This window comes from Staurois parvus, unplaced genomic scaffold, assembly GCF_062004578.1.
Source record: "Staurois parvus isolate SC_StPar_1 unplaced genomic scaffold, SC_StPar_1.0 ptg000071l, whole genome shotgun sequence".
NCBI lineage: Eukaryota > Metazoa > Chordata > Amphibia > Anura > Ranidae > Staurois > Staurois parvus.
Window position 1 is genome coordinate 5,453,935 of NW_028317867.1, and position 17,096 is coordinate 5,471,030.

A 17,096-nucleotide genomic window follows, 5' to 3' on the forward strand; every position below is an offset into this window, starting at 1 on the left:
AAGGGCTGGGGGTCTGACGCCGCACCCCTCACACACCCGCCGTGCCGCGTCATCCATTTACAGTGTTCTGTGTATAGGAAGAAACTACAAGTCCTGTTGGCTTGTAGTCCTTAAAGCAGAGTTCCACCCAAAAGGGGAAGTTCCGCTTTAAAGATTGTTCCCCCGCTCCCCATTAAGTATTGGAACCTTTGGCACTTCCGCTGAGATTGCCTAGGCGATTGGAAACGGAAGTTGTCCTCCTACCCTTCCTCCCTGAAGTCTTGTGGGACACGTGACAGGTCCCAGAAGACGACGGGGCCATTCAGGAGGCGCAGCACTACTTGCGCATGCGCAGTGGGCACCTGGCTGTGAAGCCACAACCTGTCACAGCCAGGTGCCCACACTGAAGATGCCGACACCTGGAATACGGAATACAGGACAACCGGTGAAACGGGCTGCAGCTGGGGGCAACGTGGGATCATGGGACAGGTGAGTGGCTGTTTTTTAAAAGTCAGCAGCTACAGTTTTTGTAGCTGCTGACTTTTATTTTTTACACAGTGAGTGGAACTCCACTTTAATTAACTACCTGAGCGCTGTTGAGTGCTCTAGGTAATTCATTAAGTTTCCTGTCAGTGTGTAGCAACTGCCTGCCCATATTGGAGGTACAGGCGGACAGATACACAGACAGTCTACAGGACCGTGGCATTACTTCCATGAGCTGCTGATTGTGGGTGGCATGCATTACAGGTCCCTTACAAAAAAATGCATATTTTTTTTCCTGCAAAAAAGTGCATTTATTATTTTTTTTTTGTAAAGGTGAACTTATCCTTTAATGGCTTCCCCATTGCCCTATAGCAGAAATACTGCTACAGGGTGGCAGGGGTACGCAAAATCACATATATATATACGTGATTTAGTATTTTCGGGTAGGGGGCATGCGTGAACCGCGTGCGTGCCTTAGCTGCGCAGCCGTACATTGCCGCGGCAGGCAATCACTGGGTCCCAGCCATTGATTACCCACTGGCGCCCGGTGATTACCGACAATCACCGACGGGGAGGAGGGCTGCATTGTTTACTAATAGTCCTCCTCCCTGTCAGCTTGGGCACACTGCTCTGGATAGCTGTGCACAGCACAGCCATCCAGAGCAGTGTGCTTACAGTGAAGCACCAACACACCGTCCCCCAGTAAAACACTCCCAGCACACAGTTAATCTTTTGATTGCCCCACATGTTAACCCCTTCCTGCCCAGTGCCATTAGTACAGTGTCAGTGCTTTTTTTTAAGCACTGATCACTGTATTGGTGTCACTGGGGATGTCAGTGACACCAAGCGAGTTCCTCCCAGTGTCAGTATGCCCGCTGCAGTCCCGCAGTCTTGCTATAAGTCGCTGATCGCTGCCATTACTTGTAGAAAAAAATAAATCCTGTATATATACCGCCATTTGTAAACGCTATAACTTTCACGTAAACCAATTAATTTACACGTATTGGGATTTTTTTAGCAAAGACATGTAGCAGAATACATTTTGGCGTAAATTTAAGACGAAATTAGATTTTTAAAATTTTTTCACTGGACATGTTTAATAGCAAAAAGTAAAAAATATTGTTTTTTTCTTAAAATTATCGGTCTTTTTTTTTATAGCACAAAAAATAAAAAAAGGACAGGCAGTCAAATACCACCGAAAGAAAGATCAGTTCGTGGGGAAAAAAGGAAATAAATTTAATTTGGGTGCAGCATTGCATGACCGCACAATTGTCAGTTAAATTAACGCAGCGCCATAACGCAAAAAATGGCCTGGTCAGGAAGGGGGGTAAATCCTCAGGAGGGCAAGTGGTTAAAACATAAACATCATATTTGTAACACACAGAATGGTAAAATATATGAAAAGGCATGGATGAGACATGGATGGTAACAGCAGTTAATGAAAATGACAGGTTGTAATTGATATGTAAAGATTTACTGTGAGCATCTCTCTAGCTCAGCTAATCACAGGAATGAGTTTTACTTTTCCAGGAAAAAGAAACTTGGTCAAGGAAAATGCAGTATTTGTCTTTAATTGAAGTAATCCATCTCCAGTGTAAAAAGTAGATAATAAGTGCTTTTAACAATTGATAATTAGATCCTGCAAGGTCTGATAAGTGCGCTAATGCTCAGAAATAACTGTTTCATAACAGGACAGTTCTCAGCAGATGGAATAGATGCTGGAGTCTAGTACTGTACTCCTTATTTTAATTATTATTATTATACAGTATTTATAAAGCGCCAATGCTTCGCTCAGCGCTGTACATTACAAAGGGGGACAGAAAATGTGACAGAACAATACCAATTCAATGCAAAACATGAGGGGATCGAGGGCCCTGCTCTTTCGAGCTTACAATCTAGGAGGGAGGGGATAGTGGTACAGGAGGAGATAGCTGTGGGGGATGGAGTGGTAGGAAGAGTGGAGGAGGTCGGCAGGTTAGCAGGGGGTGGGGTAGGCTTCCCTGAAGAGATGGGTTTTCAGGGTGTGCCTAAAGGAGAGGAGAGTAGGTGATAATCTGATGGGTTGGGGCAGGAAGTTCCAGAGGATGGGTGACACCCTGGAGAAGTCCTGGAGGCGGGCATGGGAGGAGGAGACCAGGGAACTAGAGAGAAGGAGGTCTTGTGAGGAGCGGAGTGTGCGTGCTGGGCGGTACTCGGATATTAGGTCAGTGATGTAGTACGGGGCAGTATGGTGGACAGCTTTGTACGTCAGTGTTAGGATTTTGAATTTGATCCGTTGCGCAATCGGAAGCCAGTGGAGGGATTGGCAGAGGGGGGTGGTGAAGATGGAGCAGTTGGAAAGGTGAATGAGTCTGGCAGCCATATTCAGGATCGACTGAAGTGGGGATAGCCAGTGGCGAGGCAGGCCAGTGAGGAGGGAGTTGCAGTAGTCGAGTTGTGATATGATGAGGGAGTGGATGAGCTGGTTGGATAGGTTGGAGTCCAGAATGACACCAAGTACTCTGGCCTGCGGGGCGGGTTTGATGGTGGCGTTGTTGGATGTGATGGAGAAGTCAATGGGGGGTGGTGTTCGGGCTGGGGGGAAGACAAGAAACTCGGTTTTGGAGAGGTTCAGTTTAAGGAAGTGGAGCGACATCCAGTCTGATATGTCGCTCAGTAGGTGTGTGATTTGGACGGAGACCGAGGGGGTGAGGTGGGGGGTTGAGAGATAGATTTGTGTGTCATTGGCATAGAGGTGGTAGTTGAAGCCGTGAGAGTGTATGAGTTGGCCAAGGGAGGAGGGGTAGATGGAGAAGAGAAGGGGCCCGAGGACAGAGCCTTGAGGGACCCCAACAGAGAGGGGGAGTGAGGGGGAGGTGGTAGCATTATAGGTAACGCTGAAAGAGCGTTGTGACAGGTAGGATGAGAGCCAGGAGAGAGTAGAATCTCTGAGGCTGAGGGAGTGTAGTTTTTTTTGGAGGAGGGGGTGGTCGACTGTGTCGAAGGCCGCAGAGAGGTCAAGGAGTAGGAGCACTGAATAATGGCCATTAGCTTTTAATGTGCCTTTCTCTTGTTAACCCAACTTAACCCCACTCCACCCCAAACCAAACCCTCGCAACTGCTCACCTTATCAACAGTCAGTTAAAAGTACACCATCGTAGCGTGCTTTTGCTCTTCACAGCATCCATTTCCCACTTTTGAGGCCTGTGTCTGCATGAAACAATGAAGAAATGAATTTGCTGATGGCCAGCCCAGAGCACAGTGACACTTCCCCTGCACTCATGTACTTTGACAAGACCAAGTGCAGTGGATGCCTAGTGAACCATCGCTGTGCTCTATACCAGCCATCATCAACTTCCATGCACAGCTCTGATGTAGAGGATATTATTTCTATGAGCAGTAGAAGCAGAAGCCCCAGACATAGTTGAGACTACCACAATCCTTCATCCTATGCTCCTGATCAAAAACATTAAACCGGACACTGCTTGACATACTTGTAATAATGGAAGTGCATGTCAACAGAAATTCATTCAAGGATGACCATTTGTTTCTGAGCAATTAGATCCTTTCACATATGACCATCCAAAATACCTTGTGCTATATGTAATTATACAAAACGTTTATACAAAACACTTTGTCAAAAGCTGCATCCAACATTCAACACAGTCAATGTGGAATTAGAAAGCCTATAAGGTATATAGCCTTCCTCAGAGACTCTGAAGACAGAAGTCTATCAACCAATGCCATTATCCCTCGTAAGAATGCTGCTAGTTGATGTCTGCAGTACACACAGACACACTTATCTACATGTGTTTATAGATATATCATGTGGTGTTCAAATTGTTAGTAAATGCCAGACTGACTGTAGGCTTGTCAGCCAATAGTAACTTGTTCCTCCTTAAGGATAGTACCAGGTAGTAATTACCGCCATGTTCACAGAAACACTCTTCTTTTTGTGTTTATGTATAGATCATGTGCTGGTCAAATTGTTAGTAAATGTCAGATCTCTGTTTTGAATGCATGGCCAGTATATGTGTACATGGGAATGAATTCCCATCCAGACCAAGACCTATTTTACAATCAGTCTTGAGACTTTTACAGAAGGAAATAACTTTTTTTCAAGCAACAATGACTTTCAAATTAGGTATTTATTAACAAAAAAAAGGGAGGAAAAAAACTAAAAAGTTGTTGTCCATTGTGATCACCAGATTTCATTGTTTGTTCCTTTGGGAACATGAATTAAGAATCTAAATGGTTATCTTGGACAACACAATTTTGTTCATTTGTTGTTTTTTATACTTGGGTTTTTTTCATAAAGAACCCCCTAAGTTTACTAGCCCCTAAAGAGAATCCGAAATCAAACTATTGACATTTCCAGGTACAGTTTTCCAAACCTAAACCATGTTCATCTAACTCCAGTTACCAATTGTAAGAGTCAGGCAGGCCTGGGCTGGCAGTCTTCGAACTTGTGTTAGAATATTCCCAGGTTGGTGTCAGCTTTCATAGCCTATTTATCCTCAATCAGCCTTGCTGTAATAAAACCCTATGTAAATTTCCCAATGTCAAAAGCATTTATTATCACCCCTCATCATGTATAGACAAATACGTGTTAGATCCAGCCAAACTGATGTGGATGAATCATACACCTGTGTGCTTCCTGCTAGGTAATACTGTTTCGTGGTATACTATTTATGTATGTACGCATTTAAAAGAGGTAAATGGGTGGTGAATGGGAAATCAAAGGAGAACATTTTAAATCTTGGTTCTTCAAGATAAATAAAAATATAAACATTTAAATAAGATTTCTAGGAAAGGCAAATAGGCTACATTTCCAGACTGGAAGATAGAGAAATGAATTGACTGTATTACAGTTACCATAATGCCCACAAGAAAGAGATTATCACCCTTTAAGTTGCCTAGCCAAAACATAATAGCCTCTCCAATTTGTAATATAGGTGATTGGTTTTTGGGGAAACACTTATAGAACTCTTTGCCTACTAATTGTGGCTGGCTGCAGAATGTAGGGCGTGAAAGTTTGTCTGCTCAGCAACTTGAGGGACAATGATCTGTGGATTGGAGAGTTAAGGTTAGATCATTACCCTCACTGGGGTTTATTTACTAAAGCTGGTTCACTCAGAATCTTGTGCACTTCTGCATGGAAACCAATCAGCTTTCAGGTTTTAGGCTCACTTCACACTGCCGCGACTTGGTAACTGACTTGTGGAACTCCAAATCGCATAACATGTGAAATCCCATGTTAGTCATTGAGAGCTGTCTTAATTAGCACTACTGAAGTCGCTCCGACTTTAGATAATGTTCCTGAACTACTTCAAAGTGACTTCTATCTGACCTGTGCCCATAGAATTTATTGGAAGTCACCTGCAAGCAAGAATTTATTTGTCTTGAACTGCTGAACATAAGTATTTGAACACCTAAGAAACAGCAAGAATTCTGGCTCTCAAAGGCCTGTTACTGTGCCTTTAAAAAGTCCTCCTCTACTCCAGTCATTAATATAACTTAGTAGCACCTGTCTGAGCTCTTTAAAGACACCTGTCCACCCCACAGTCAGTCAGACGCCAACTACTACCATGGGCAAGATCAAAGAGCTGTCAAAAGACACCAGAGACAAAATTGTGGACCTCCACAAGGCTGGAAAAGGCTACGGGGCAATTGCCAAGCAGCTTGGCGAAAATAGATCAACTGTTGGAGCAATTGTTAGAAAATGGAAGAGGCTAAAGACGACTGTCAGTCTCCCTCGGACTGGGGCTCCATGCAAGATCTCACCTCGTGGGGTATCACTGATGATAAGAAAGGTGAGGAATCAGCCCAGAACTACAAGGGAGGAGCTGGTCAATGACATGAAGAGAGCTGGGACCACAATTTCAAAGGTCACTGTCGGTAGAACACTACGCCGTCATGGTTTCAAATCATGCATTGCACGGAAGGTTCCCCTGCTCAAGTCATCACATGTCCAGGCCCATCTGAAGTTTGCCAATGACCATCTGGATGATCCAGAGGAGGCATGGGAGAAAGTCATGTGGTCAGATGAGACCAAAGTAGAACATTTTGGTCTAAACTTTACTCGTCGTGTTTGGAGGAAAAAGAAGGATGAGTTGCATCCCAAGAACACCATCCCTGCTGTGAAGCATGGGGGTGGTAACATCATGCTTTGCGGATGCTTTTCTGCGAAGGGGACAGGACGACTGCACTGTATTAAGGAGAGGATGAATGGGGCCATTTATTGTGAGATTTTGAGCAACAACCTCCTTCCCTCAGTCAGAGCATTGAAGATGGGTCGTGGCTGGGTCTTCCAAGATGACAATGACCCGAAGCACACAGCCAGGATAACCAAGGAGTGGCTCCGTAAGAAGCATATCAAGGTTCTGGAGTGGCCTAGCCAGTCTCCAGACCTAAATCCAATAGAACATCTTTGGAGGGAGCTGAAACTTCGTGTTGCTCATTGACAGCCCCAAAACATGACAGATCTAGAGGAGATCTGTGTGGAGGAGTGGGCCAAAATCCCTGTTGCAGTGTGTGCAAACCTGGTCAAGAACTACAGGAAACGTTTGACCTCTGTAATTGCAAACAAAGGCTTCTGTACCAAATATTAACACTGATTTTCTCAGGTGTTCAAATACTTATGTTCAGCAGTGCAAGACAAATAACTTCTTTAAAAATCAAACAATGTGATTTCCTGAAATTTTTTTGAAATTCTGTCTCTCAGAGTGGGAATGCACCTACAATGTGAATTTCAGACCCCTCCATGATTTCTAAGTGGGAGAACTTTCAAAATCGCAGGGTGTTCAAATACTTCTGTTCCTCACTGTATATGTGACTTGGAATCAACATTAAAGGAAGATTACCCAGGAAAAGTTGCATGGCATGAAAGTTGCACATCAAGTCACAGCAAAGTCGTACTCAAGACACCAACAAATCGCCAGGAAATCACCTGGCAAAGTTGTACCGTAAGTCGCAGAACTTTCAAGACACAGTAGTGTGAACCGAGCCTTATTGCTAAAGCTTAATTGAACAAGCTGAAGTTAGAAGCTGATTGGCTACCATGCACAGGTGCACCAGATTCTGAGTGAACCAGCTTTAGTAAATAAACCCCACTATGTCACAATCCATTAGTGTAGCCTGTTTTAGTTCTTTTTTTTGACATTACTGAATAGTGAAAAATGCGTGGATTATAACAAATATCCAGCACACAAAGTTTTGGTGTAAAACGACTCAATCATTAGCAAAGCAAAATGGTCTTGTTTTAATAATGTAAAAACTCAATATTTGCTTTTGTAATATATAAAGCAGTTACACGTACAAATATTTCAACAAGTATTATATTCAACAAGTACTACAAATATTTCTTTTGGTTTTTTGTAAGTTTGGATTAATATATACATAAAGACACAATGGAATACAGACAATTTTGTTTTTACCTAACCTTTTGGTTTTGGGTGGAATGGGGAAGGGTTAGACCTTCTGTCATGTCCAATTGTTGTCAGTGTCCCCATTTGGGAGATTTCCTGTTTGCTTTTCACTAGGACAGGCAGTAAGGTGAAATTATCCCAAAGAAAACACAAACATCCAAAGCACCCTATGTTATTGCGGTACCTTTGATGATGCTAGTCAAACAACATTTCTCAGGAACAAATCCATTAAGATTTAGCAGAGATGTACAGTATGCATAATACAGAATGTACAATAGGAGCTGTCATATAACTAAAATAGGCCAATAAGCCTAACGGTAGCAACAAAGAGCTGCAAGGACCAGAGTAAACAACAGTGTTCCCATAATAATATTTTGCTTAGAAATGTAAGGGTAAAAAAATCTACCTATGGAATAAAGACAATAATGACATCACCGTGGTGCTGGCATTACTCTTAAAGTGGTTGTAATGGCTGGAGGTTTTTTACCTTCATGCATTCTATGTATGAAGTTAAATAAAACTTTCTATATGCTGCTTCCCCCACAGCTCCTCCTTTATACTCAACGGAGCCCCCTCTCGATCCAGCGATGTGCATGGGAGCCTTGTTTGTTCTCTCTCCCTCTCCTCATTGGTTGAGACACAGCAGCAGGACCCATTGGCTCCCACCGCTGGCAATCACAGCCACTGAGGCAAAGTGGAGACAACAGGGGGCGGGGATGAGTCTATGTGTCTTACGGATGCATAGAGCGGGGCTTGGGAGCGAGCATGCACCGGTGCCCCCATAACAAGCAGTTTGCTATTGGGGGCACGAGTCAAGGAAGAGGAGCCAGGAGCATTGGCGGGGGACCTGAGAAAAAGAGGATCAGGGCTGCTCTGTGCAAAACTATTGCACAGAGCAGGTAAGTATGACATGTTTGTTATTACAAAAAACTATGTAGTGTAAGGGCCTGTCAGATTGGATATACTGGAGATTGAATGGTATAGATAGGTCCTAAATACTTTTTAATATATCACACGTTTGGTAAATCTAAAGCTGAATGTTCAAACGTTTTAGATGTAGCACTCCTCAGCTTTAGCTAGAGGGAGCTAGTCAGGTTTTTAGGCAGAGGCTGAATAGCAGCCTGGGATGAATCACCCTGGAATGAGTCAGCCAGGTTACTCTGGGCAAGGACTGAGGGCTCTGAAGGTCAGTTCCCTGGTACCTCCCCCCTGCTCTATAAGCTTTAGAAGTTTCTATGAGCCTGATCAGCAGTAGGAGTAGTGTCAGGGGGAAGATGAAGTGAAGGCTGGAGTGTAAAGCCTGGGAGGTGTAGGATAAAGACTTTAAAATAATGAACTCACTTTTTTTCATCAAGCAATGGACTTTACATTGTAGGCAGGAGCTGTAAAGGAGGATCTCTCACCTTCACCTTCCCCTGAGAGAGGACAACCTTTGGAGCAGGGAAGGAGCCAGTCCAGTGTAAGGCCTGAAGGCAGCCACCAACCCAACAACCTCACAGAAGAGGACTGAGTAATCCGATACCCCTTGGGCCGGATAAAGGGAGAGGGCAGTCAGGTTGAGAACCCAACTAGCTTCTCATCTGGGGCTGCTGTGGCAAGTTGGCAGTTTCTGGTTCCCCTTGCCCAGGGATTCCCGCACTGGGTGAAGAGGCGGATTTATCTGGGGTCTGAGGTGGTACACCAGGAGAGCTGGAGAGCTCTCTAAGAAGAGACTGTTTGTCTATGGACTTGTACATAGTTGGTAAGGAGTTTGTCCTCATGTTCACAGTTCCTTGGGCATCCCATACACCCCTCAACCCTACCCAAGTTCAATATCCCTTAATAAAACTATAAAAAACAAGCTCAAGGTCTGTTTACTGTCTCCAGTGTGCAATGTGTGGAGGAAAATGCATGTTGCCTGGCTGTGAAGGACTATAGGGGGACCCAAAAACTCAGCGACTCCTAAGGGGGTAGTGCTACATACAGTAGAATTGTAATGTGTATGGTGACCCTTAGACTATTTTCACATAAGAAATCAGTTAAATAAGCTGTCAGCAGAAGTCAAGGCTCATATTTCCAAGGTGTTTGCCAGTTTGTGTAATGTGGTATATTGTGGTATCTCAGCAAGATCCAGAACAAAGCAGGTATGTTGAAGTGGAGATGAATACCCGCTGTGGATGATGTAATCCAAGAATGGTAGAATACTTTATGAGAAACATATTAAGAAGTTCAAATATATGTGCTCTTTGTAAATGGTATCAACCTTTGATCTTGTACAGGGAAAGTAGGCTTTTCAATTATCACTGTATGTTCCATTTCAAAAAAGAAATTCAATAGAGTCCACAGTGTCCATTCACAAATCTGGACTATGGATACTTAACAAAAATAACATGTTCTAAGGATACAAACAGGATAATGGAAATATAATACATGTCTTACTATTGTATTTGGGGTCCTTATTATGAGGAAAAGAAAAGCAAAAGAACAAGCAAATGTGACCTTTCACATATCTTTAAACGCAGGTGTGTTCAGGTCTCTGTCTATCACATTTGGATTTGACACTCAGTTTGTTTTAATTGTTTCAGTACAAAATGGCAGAGAAATGGGTGTTGGGGTCCTTTTAATTTAAACATCACATTTCTGTCCTATTATTATATCGGCCCCTGAGTATACGTTTTCTGCAGTGTCTGATCCAGACACTCCACCAAACAGCAAAAGCAGCTCCTAGACTGCAGACAGAGAGTACAGCCTGGCCAAAGGACCTCCCAACCTGGGACTGGACAAAAAGGGAGCAGCTGTTAACCTTTTGAAGACCAGGCCTATTCTGACACTTCTCACATATGTACTTTTTTTTATAGAAAATTTCTTAGAACCCCCAAGGATTATTTATTTTTTAAGAAGAGGTCCTAGAAAATAAAATGGTGGGTGTTGCAATCTTTTCTTTTCCAAAATGTTTATTAGATTTTCAGTAGAATTGTAAAAATAGAATTCGATAATTACACTTGCAAAAATATTAGCCTTCACGTTTAGCGTTTGGAAGTGTACAGCAACAAATTAGTCAAAGGTAACAGATTAACAACTATAATTATTCTCTGAAAACACAGTCCAAAAGTCTTAATCCTCATACTGTGAGGCTATATGGGCTTAGACCCAAGTACGTCCCCATTAGCCCCATATAATGGTTTGTTTTCATCTGACAAACCTGTAACAGTGATCCAGCAGCTAATTAGCCGCTAGGATTGTCTTTACAAAAAAGATCATCTCCTGAAAAAACAAAAAGATACCAGGATGATGCCTATAACTGCAGGCAGATTCCTGACTGGATCACAGCGCTGACTTCCCTCTCTAAGTCTAAAGCTGGCACTACACTAGTAAAGTTTTGTTTTAAGAACGTTCTTTTGATTTTTCAATCATTATTGGGGTCAAATTTAGGTTCGTCTTCAACTGTAGTGACAAGAAAATTCAAAGGAGCAGGGTGGAAAATTTTTCTCTAACAAATACATTTCTAACAGTGTATGTGGTTTTCATTTGGCAAAGTGCATTCATTCAAAATAAGAAGATAAAAGTAAAGTTTTTTTTAAAGTTCTCTCAAATAACATTTGTTATGTCAACGATTGTACAAGTTAGAATTTTCACACAAATGTTCATGATTGTTTGTACTAACACTTATTCAAAAATCTACTAGTATATGGCCAGACTGAGCTCAGGAGAGCATCCTGGGTCAGCTGTTCCACCTGTCAAGTAAAAATGAATGGTCCACACACTGATGCCGTCACTAATGTAAACACAGCTTTGTGAGGTGAAATGCATTGGAGTCAAAGGTGGATAGGCAAGACTATAGTGCAGATATTCAAAAACTGGTGCACTCAGAATTAGGTACAGCTGTGTATGGCAGCCAATCAGCTTCTAACTTCAGCTTGTTCAATGAAGCTTTGACAATGAAACCTGGAAGCTGATTGGTTTCTAAGCAGAGCTGCACCACATTTTGCACACTCAAGTTTAAGTAAATCCTCTACTTATTACACTCACCAGTCACTTTATTAGGTACACCTTGCTAGCACCGGGTTGGACCCCCTTTTGCCTTCAGAACTGCCTTAACTCCTTGTTGCCAACATCACACAAAATTGTGGCCTCGCGGAACTGGGCTTTTTTCCGTAGGGCCGCATATTTGCGTATCTGTCTTTGTGCTCCCAGCACAAAGACTGGGGTGTCACTGAGAGCCCTGGGTCCTGTACTAATGATCATAACTCCAAATTCCGGATCACCTGATCATTGTGAAGCCCGCCCCCATGTTTTCATTCTCTCTGAATGAAGGAGAGAGATACATTTTGTGTAAAAAAAAGAAAAATGAATAAATATTACAAAATAAAATAAAAAGAAAGAAAAAATACCTAGGTCAAGGTTTGATCTAGGTCAGTGCCAGGGTTAGTTTTTGGGTCAAGGTCAGAGTCAAAGGTTTTGGGATGAGAACCAAAACTAAGCGACTCCTAAAGAGGCAGTGCTACATGTGGGGGGCCTGTGTGGGATATCCGTGTCCAGAGAGTCTGTGAACCCCAAGAAGGAAGCATGGGGTGAGAGCTGGAGAACAGGTGTGGTGGAGAAGGCAGTGCACGATGCTGGAGGACAGGCCAAGCTAGGCTGTAAAGAGAGTGAAGGGAGAAGGAGGAATGCCGACCACTGACACCGCTGACGAGTCTGGTGAGCTGTCCTGCGGGCTGGTGGTCCAGAGTGCTGTTGTCCAAAATGGTCTCTGAAGGAGGAACCGCAGGAAGACTGGGGGCTCCCATCTGCAGAGAGACCATCAACTACCTGACCCACCACAGATTGGGTGAGAGAGTTCCATTCTCAAGCTATTCAAGTTGCCAATGACATTGCTCAAGTCTACTGCTTTCTGTCCAGTTTAACAGGCACTGTTCACAAGTTACACATATTGAGGCCTAGTTCACCTGGCCCACTGGTTACTACACCTTTAGCATAATTCAATCACAGGAGCCAACTGCCGTACTTTGCTGTCTGCAAGCTAAGTCGCTTCATTGCTTTCACCGCAGTAATTCCCACATTCACCAAAGAGCTCCTGCCTTGCTGCAGTTTGGCTTTGAGGTCCTAAGAGAAGTTATTCCTTACAAAAAGGGCTGCTGCTATTATTTTTTTATCCCTGCCTAAATCTGCATTTTACCCTGCGTGTGTTGCAGGGGTACCTTCCAAGCCACCTACCATTTAAAGGGGCAGCTACTTTCCATTGTATTCATTCCTTATTAAGGAACCCCTACCTTTGCTTTCAGAGAGACTTGAATTTTTAAAGTACAACAACTCGGGCCCCAATCAAGCACACAGAAGATCTTATACTGCAGTTTAAGGGACACTTTACTTGAAATTACTATGAGTGATACTGTAGCTATTACTTTATGTACAAACGTTTCTGTTTTACTGTGCTTGCATTTTATCTCAATACTACTAATATATCGGTTCACTCTAAACTGTCTGTGAGTCTATTTTGTGGTTCCAGCCAGAGGTTTCCTCTGGCTAGAGCTTTAACTGCCTCCCGCCCGCCATATAAGGTAATGATGGGCGCAAGGCGGTTCTCTTGTTCTGGGAGGATATCATATGACGTCCTCCCACTCTGACACACCTGGGGGCACGATTGGTGGTGCACTGTGTCCCTGGGACACAGCAGATCACCGATCATCAGAAAGAGCCTATGACGTCGGCTCTGTCATGTGATCAGCTGTGTCCAATCACAGCTGATCGCATGTAAATAAGGAAATGTCGGTTACTGGCATTCCGATCCTCATGAGCTGTCATGCTGACAGGAGAGCCGGTAATCGGTAATACTCAGAGGGGACATGTACACTGATCACCAGTGCCACTTGTCAGTGTCTATCAATGCCACCTGTCAATGCCCATCAATGCCACCTGCCAGTGCCCATCAGTGCCACATCAATGTCCCATATCAGTGCCTACCAGTGCACATCAATGCCACATATCAGTGCCCATCTGGGCTGCCTTTCAGTGCCACCTATCAGTGCCAGTCAGTGCCACCTATCAGTGCTGCCAATAAGTGCCACCTATGAGTGCCAGTCAGTGCCACCTATCAGTGTCAGTCAGTGCCACCTATCAGTGTGTATCAGTGCTCGTCAGTGCCGCCTATCAGTGCCAGTCATTGCCTCCACATCAGTGCCCATCAATGCCGCCTATCAGTGACCATCAGTACAGCCTATCAGTGCCCGTCACTGCAGCCTCATTAGCGCACATCAGTGAAGGAGAAAAATCACTTATTTACAAAATATTATAACAGAAACTAAGAAAAAACTTTTTTTTCAAAATTTTCAGTTGTTTTTGGTTTGTTTAGCAAACAATAAAAAACCCAGAGGTGATTAAATACCACCAAAATAAAGCTCTATCTGTCTAAAAAAAATGATACAAATTTCATATGGGTACATTGTTGCATGACCGCGCAATTGTCATTCAAAGTGCGACAGCACTGAAAGCTGAAAATTGGCCTGGGCAGGAAGGGGGTATAAGTGCCCTGTAGGCAAGTGGTTAAGGTGGTGTCAGCAGGGGTTGGGCTTCCATAGCAGGATCAGGCAAGACAGGGAACCCAAAAATTACTCAGTGACCCTTTAGAGGGTAGTACTACACTAATAAAGTGGCCAGTGAGTGTATGTTTCTTACTAAATTACATTATTTTTATCAAGTTGTCATGGGTAAAGTTCCACTTTAAAGAGATTTCAACATTTCAGAAAACTTTAGAACCTATGGGAAGAATGCCATGTAGTGTGAAATGTTTCAATAATATTTATATTGCAATGCCTACTATCTGGACTGTACACATTCATAACATTTGTATGGGAATACTGATCAAGATCTGGCCAGTTACTGTTGTACATAGTGACACTTACAACATTCCAAAGGTGCTTGAATTAAACCCACAGACTCATAAAATAATTGTGAATCAAATACATTTCATACTTTAGCTGGGCTTGACTAAATAAACTCCAGAAAGAGCAGTAGCTTAGAAACACAACTTAATAACATGTGTAAAATCAATTTAGTGTTTAAAACAGAGTTTACAAAGGGGCCTTTTGACAGCAAGTAAGCATTTACTTACATAAAGAATCATAAAAATGTTTATGTATCCTGCCTAGATTCTGGAGAGATGACCTGTTTTCCATCCTGTAAACAGCAAACCCTCTGTGGCCAATGCGTGGCAAGAATTAGCTGTGTTGGATTTCATAAGTCTTATATACAATTTGACACTCAGAAGACTGCTACAGACACAATGTTTACTTTGTGTATTGACCAGCCATGCTTAATGGACAGAATGCACCATCTGTATAAACCCCACTTAACTGCACATTTTTCCCTGATGTAATGATATATACTGTGTGTGTGTATATATATATATATATATATATATATATATATATATATATATATATATAAAAATTTTTGCGTAAAGAAAAAAAAAATCAACAGAAAAAAGTAATTTTGTAAAGAAACCCCAGATATATGCAATAAAAATTAACCTTATTATAATAAATTGCAAAATTACCACCAAAATATTTTAAAAAATCTAGTCATGAGATCCTGCTGCCCTGTAACCATTTTCAAAAGATGCAGCCAAGAAAAAAGGATTACCAGAGGCTCAGTTTGATAGAGATTTGGTCTACAAGAAGCTCAGTAGGCATATCATGGGTAATATGCTATGTACTGCATGGGTTCTGATGCATGGAAGGTTCACCTAGAGTGCACACTATGAGGTTGATTAAATAAAGACAAATAGGCACTTTGTAAGACTTCCATCATCCACTCATGTGCAAACAAACATACAGTTTTTTTTACTTACCTCACACATGATTTGTTATTCCTTGCAAAGTAAATTTTCACCACATTCATTAAAGTGGAGCTCCACCCAAAAGGGTAAGATCTGCTTTAAGGACAGGTACCCACTCCCACTCCCACTGCGATCATCTAGGTCAGTGGTCGGCAAGCCGCGACTCGCGAGCCACATGCGGCTCTTTACAAACTTTAATGCGGCTCTTCTGTGTGCCGGGCGCCCGCTCCCCTCCCTCCTCTCGGGCGGCCGCCCCAAAAGTCAGGACTCTGCAGCTAGCCCAGCAATGGGCAAACTACGGCCCGCGGGCCGTATACGGCCCGTCGGATCTTTTAATCCGGCCCGCGGAGCGTGGCAAACATTGGCTGTCAGGATGTAGGCGGGGCAGCGTGACGAACTCCTCTCCTCTCACAGTCCGCCCTGAAGACCGGGAACACGGCGAGAGGAACGCGCGGAGCAAAGGTAAGTGAATTGACACAATATGGGGAATGAATTACTATAGGGGGGATGAATTACTATAGGGGGGATGAATTACTATATGGGAGATGAATTACTATGGGGGATGAATTACTATGGGGGATGAATTACTATATGGGGGATGAATTACTATGGGGGATGAATTACTATATGGGGGATGAATTACTATGGGGGATGAATTACTATATGGGGGATGAATTACTATGGGGGATGAATTACTATATGGGGGATGAATTACTATGGGGGATGAATTACTATGGGGGATGAATTACTATATGGGGGATGAATTACTATATGGGGGATGAATTACTATAGGGGGGATGAATTACTATGGGGGATGAATTACTATATGGGGGATGAATTACTATGGGGGATGAATTACTATATGGGGGATGAATTACTATGGGGGATGAATTACTATATGGGGGATGAATTACTATGGGGGATGAATTACTATATGGGGGATGAATTACTATGGGGGATGAATTACTATATGGGGGATGTATTTTCAGTTTTAAAAATGTGGCTCTCAAAATAAATTTCAATCGTGGTTTTGGCGAGATTTGGCTCAGTTGAAAAAAAGGGTTGCCCACCACTGACCTAGGTGATCAGAAACAGAAGTTGTCATCCCTCTCTCATTCCCCATAGTCTTCTGGGACATGTGACCGGTCCCAGAAGACTACGGGGCCATTCAAAAAGTGCAACACTAGTCGCGCATGGACAGTGGGCACCTGGTTGTGAAGCCACAAGCTATCACAGCCAAGTGCCCACACTGAACATGCCGGCACCGGGAACACAAGGCAGCCTGTGAAAGGGGCCAAGGATGGGGGGGGACACACCGCGGGATCGAGGGACAGGTGAGTGGCTGTTTTTTAATAGTCAGCAGTTACAGTTTTTGTAGCTGCTGACTTTTATATTTTTTTATTTTCAGTGGAAAT

At 43.1% G+C, this 17,096-nt stretch overlaps 1 protein-coding gene across 1 annotated transcript in view; it reads right to left on the reverse strand.

The window, feature by feature from the left end:
- The window catches only part of DLC1 (DLC1 Rho GTPase activating protein), a 437,897-nt gene that overhangs the window by 346,307 nt on the left and 74,494 nt on the right, over positions 1–17,096 (reverse strand). The window lies entirely within an intron of this gene.